The following is a 5,674-nucleotide window of genomic DNA, read 5'->3' as shown; positions in this document are numbered from 1 at the left end:
CCCTTCCTCCCGATCTCTTCCGTGTCTTCCACTTCTTATTTAAAATACATAGCCCGACGCCTTTTCTCGATCGATGTTTCGCAAACTCCTCGCCCTCCGTACTTCCCAGACACGCAGGACATCTCATTTCTAGGACAGTCCCATGATCATGAGAAGGGAGCCAGAAGGGGTATGCCATTCACTCTCCCACCCACACGTAACCCGACCTTCCGAGACCTGACCGCCGCGTCCAACTCTCACCCGCTCTTCGAGTCGCGGACGTCGTTCGATCGGCGCCGCCGCCGCCGCGCGGCTGCAGCAGGACAACGAGAGTCTGACGCGGGCGATGGAGGGTTGCCACGGCGACGTGCGGCTGCTGGAGCAGGAGAAGGCGTCGCTGATGGCGACGCTGCAGCTGCTGCAGGAGGAGCTGATATCGTCGGAGCAGAACACGCGAGGGTTCGCGCAGCACGTGCGAAAATGACCGGTGGCTCCACGCGGCGGCGGCGGCGGCGGCGGCCGACGATCGAACGACGTCCGCGACTCGAAGAGCGGGTGAGAGTTGGACGCGGCGGTCAGGTCTCGGAAGGTCGGGTTACGTGTGGGTGGGAGAGTGAATGGCATACCCCTTCTGGCTCCCTTCATCATGGGACTGTCCTAGAAATGAGATGTCATGCGTGTCTGGGAAGTACGGAGGGCGGGGAGTTTGCGAAATATTGATCGAGAAAAGGCGTCGGACTATGTATTTTAAATAAGAAGTGGAAGACACGGAAGAGATCGGGAGGAAGGGTACAGGCCCACCACAAGATGGACGCCACCTATAGCTATGTTGCACGTTTAGCCCGATTACTCACCCCCATAAGGGCGCCCCCTATGGTCAGGTATCGGGAACAACCGATACAGCGTTATGTGTCTAAGTAGAAGCGAAGGCAGGTCAAAGCAAGTCAGAGAAAATACTCTAGTTCTACACAAGTCGTCAAAGGTCTGTGATGAGACGTCGTTAGATGAAGCAGGGGAGATTGAGCGGGTTGTCAAAGGTCTGTGATGAGGTCTGCGGAGAGAGAGAGAGAGAGAAATAGTCTAGTTCTACATCAGTCATCGACGATCTGTGATGAGATATCGCGAGATAGAGTAGGAGAGTGTGAGGGAACCGGTTGATATGTGATGTGCTATATATAAATATATATATATATATAATAAATATATATATATATATATATAATAAATATATATATATATATATATATATATATATATATAATAAATAAATATATATATAAATAGTAGGACAGCTGGGGCTAGTCCCTGCAGCAGTCTCCGAAATGTTTTTAATGATTTTGAACAGTATTATTGTGCATCCCGTGAACAGCAACGCAAACTAGGGTCCCTGTAGTAGACCCCCAAGCCACGGCATGTTCCACCCAGAATGTTCTCACCAGATTATTTTACCTGGGAATTTATGGCTAGAATTTTTAACAAAGTATATTCCAACTAGAATGTTCCACCTAGGATGTTCCAATCGTAATGTTCCACCTGGGATGTTCCAATCGGAATATTCCACCTGGGATGTTCTAATCGGAATATTCCACCTGGGATGTTCCAATTAGAATGTTCCACCTGGGATGTTCCAATTAGAATGTTCCACCTGGTAGGCACCGCCTGGAATTCAGACCTAGGTTTGCATTTCGGTCAATTCGTGATAGGAGTATTACTTCGCTTTGTGCGTTCATTTGTTTTTTTATCGTCAAATGTCTCCGAGTGTTCTTGCACGCAGGGGAGAGATTGCTCGCCACCAGGGTGCACCACTGTTTGCCGGCCCGTAGGCAGCGAGCAGTCGCTGGATGCCATGTTGTTTTGCCTATCGAGGGTTAGGTGTTTGGCGTTTAGGTTTGTGTGTTTATTGCGCCCGTGATTCTACCAATCTACTACTAGTCCTGCCTCGTGGTTTTTGCCAATTTTTTACTATGATTCGGGCACCATCTGCTGGTGAAATCTCTCCCTAAGATGTAATGTACGGAGTGGCACACGTGCACATGGGGGGATGGAGGCGTAATTTTATTTATTGAACTATGTAGTGCATGCCACATGCGTCGAATACTCTGTTTAATTAGGCCAAAACAAAATATAGGTGTGGTTACCGTTTCATGCCGAAAAAAAATAGGGTAGGTAGGTAGGGAAAACATTTTATTTTATTGAAACATTTTATTTACGAACCATGTCCGAAGGATGTGCCTATCGGTCGGTCGGGAAACGGTAACCACACCTATATTTTGTTTTGGCCTTATTATCGAGACGACAGCTTTTCTCTGCGTACAGTGGGTGAGGAATGGTGAGGTGGAGATGAGTTACTCCACCACTCTTCTGTATATTGTGCCTTGCGTCACAGCTTGCGCGTGCATGTCTCTGATTCTTGATTCGTCTTCGTTGATCTTATACATAGATGTGTAGTGTGTGCGTGTGTACGTAATGTAGAGTGACGCCACGTAAACTGACGTTGTATGCAACACATTGTTGCGTTATGTTGTATTATTTAATGTTACGTTATGTTAGATTATGTTATGTGACGTTATATTATGTTATGTGATGTTATGTTATGTTATGTTACAGTCAGGTTGTGTTATATGTACGTCGATACTATGTATGCATGCATGCATGTAAAATATCACTGTCGTTGCATTTCACTGTTACATATGTGCACCTTGTGAAGCTATTGTAGTGTGTGGATCATTACAACTCTAGTCAAGACTAGTAGTAGTAGCTTAACCGCACCGACAGATAGCAAACGTAAACGAAACGCCTGAACAATCGCAAAATCAAACGGCAGAAGGTCTTCGTCGCGTTGCTAGGCGACCATCCTGCCATACTGCATCACATTTAGGTCACAGGTCAGTGCTGTCTCATCGATCACGATGTCAAGGCGCCCCCTGACGGCCACCAAACCGTGACCGCAAAAATTTGATGCGTTTAGTTTTTCTACGTCTAGGTATCGATGGCCCGAGCTTGCAACTGCAGTCTAACAATCTCTCGTTGCTTTCGATATTAATTCAGAGGTTCCTCTGCTCCTGCACTCGCAGTCGCAGATACGTTCTGCCAGTTATTGCATAGTATTAGTAACTAATGTAATGACCATGTACACGATCTAGGGCCAGTATAACGCTAGCACTATCTATCTAGCAGTGGCAACGAGGCCTATATATAGTACTAGAGGAGCCAGTAGTGCCAGTGATCTCTATGTGGTCTCTGCCAGCAGCCAGTAGTCAGTACTCAGGCGACCTAAGTCCCAACTCAAGTTAGCTAGGTCATGCAGGTAATTCCTAAATATACCTATGCCATTACTAGACCTAAAGATGTCAAGCTAAGTCCTAACTAGTAACTAAGTCATAATTAAGTCTGAACGAATCCATAAACAGGGTCTAATTAATAAGTATACTAAATATGCATTATTCTTTGCACTCTTCGGGAAACGCTCGCGCAGACGAACAGGAGATGGTACCGACCTGACATCTGGCGGCGCGAATGCACTACGTGTTCGCGGTAGCTGTGGTGACTCGCCTCCGTCACAGGCCTCCGTGAGTCTTCGCGTAGCGTTCTCACATCGTGTGTACTATCTGGCATCTAACGGAGCTATAAATTTTTTACATATATGTAGGATGAAAGAAGGAAGGGTGTCGGGAAAAGGGTCTAAGCAACGGAACGGGGTCAGAGATCAAACGTTCTTATATTAGTACTTAAATATAATTTCTTTTAGAGTAGGCTTAGAACTTGTAGATTAGGCTGAAATGCAGCTGCCTTGGAGAAGAATCGTGCCTGGGAGGCCAGCAAGGGGCGTCGGGAATGCTTAGAAATGGGAAAAAGTTATAAGGAGAACTACACGGGAACGCACGTTGGAATGGGTCGGTAGTGCAGGTTAAGAAAGCCTTTTGTGTGTGACGGTAGTTGTTTCGTGTTTTCTTGGTTTTAGTCTCGTTCGGTTGCGATGATGGGCATATACTGTAAAATTACTGTGAAGATTTTCTCGTTATGCGTTGTGTTGTTACTCATAATTAACAAAATATATCTATAAATACATATATAAATATATATATATATAAATAATATAAAAATATATGATTTGATTATTATGTATAAACAAAAGATGTGTATATTTGCCTTATCACTGCTGTGGGATGGATTTACCATTACTATATAAAGAACTACAGAATGTTGCGACGACTTGCTACTTAATTACTGGATGTATCATCTATGATTATGAGTGTGTTTCGATATTTCAGCGCTGTCGCTGTGTATCACTGTGTTATTGCTGCTCTTGGCCGGGAGTCGTGAGGGATGCGTCCTCCGTCGTTGGCTCGTCTCTCTCAGCAATAGGACGAAAGCCAGTCGGATCGTAGTTTTACGCTTCTACGGGACGCGCGTTTCGTTACAGGGTGATAGTGTTTTTGTTGCCGAAGAAACCGTTTGTCGCGAATTACGTGATGATGTGTGCAATCAGCCGACGACGGCTTTCTTTCGCAACTCCTACGCGAGGTGGCGCTGTCGCAGGCGTACTGCAGGCTGGTCGTCTGCAAGGTGTATACGGTGAGCGACAGCTTGCTTTTTTCCCCGCGCGATGGCGCCACGCGCGTCGTCGGCAGTGCTGCATTATTAGACCTCGATGCGCGCGAGTTTCTTCGTAGTAAACCATTCGTTTACGTTGCTGGAACTTCCGTCGTTACGCCAGTATTAATAATTATATATATATATATATATGTATACAGGTCGCGGGAGAGCGGGCGGTGAGGGAGAGGCGCCACACGCATGAGATGTCGTCTCCCACTCACCCGCCGTCTCTCCCCTATACGAAATCTTGTCCTCTCAGAAATCTACTATGTGAAATAAAAACGGGATGTAAATAAGAAGCAGTTGCGTGCGTATGAAGAGTTTGTAAATTGTGTTTTCTGTGTAGCAAATAAGAGTGTACAAGAACGAGATCGGCGCGCGTGTGTGCGTGCATGTGCACGCGCGTGCGCGTATTGTTCGTGAACCTCACCTCTCGGATGTTCAATTTTCCCTGCTCATCCTTTCTTCACGCATCGCCATTTCTCTCCTGGTCTCTCGCGTTTCCTTGTTTTCTGCCATCTTCCTCCTTCAGCCACATTCTTACACGCATGCGCTCTTGCGATCACTAATTCCCGCATTGGGGAAAGCTCACAAACCAGCTACGTTTAAAAAAATACGCAGTGGCTACGCGTCCGGAACCGGTCGCCTAGCCTCCAGGCTACGCATCCGGACATCCACTCACACAGTGATCGCGCGACGTAGCCACGGCCTAAAAAATAAAGGTACTTTTCTAACGTTTGAATTCTTCGCCGTGTGCAGATCACGGTGAAAATACAATTTCGTGTTTCTGTGGAGATTTTCGTAGAAGGCAAAATTACAACGGACAACGTACGTGCTAAAGTGGACGAGCGGCCAGCCACGAAGCCACGGACGGGGAGAGCATGCGTACTACACCCTCTCCCATCTTCAACCTGCTTTCTTAAGAACCATTCTTCTCTCTTCGTGCGTAAAGGAGACGATTATACATGTTAATCCTTTAGTAATTACTTTGAGCATTAGACAGATATCCCCCAAGACTCCAGTCATGTACCTCAGCCATGTACATATATGTCAGCCTCTCAGCCATGTCAGCTATGTCAGCCTCTCAGCCATGTACATA

This window comes from Priapulus caudatus, unplaced genomic scaffold (genome assembly GCF_000485595.1).
Source record: "Priapulus caudatus unplaced genomic scaffold, Priapulus_caudatus-5.0.1 Scaffold887, whole genome shotgun sequence".
NCBI lineage: Eukaryota > Metazoa > Priapulida > Priapulimorpha > Priapulimorphida > Priapulidae > Priapulus > Priapulus caudatus.
Note: the sequence above shows the minus strand (reverse complement) of the source record.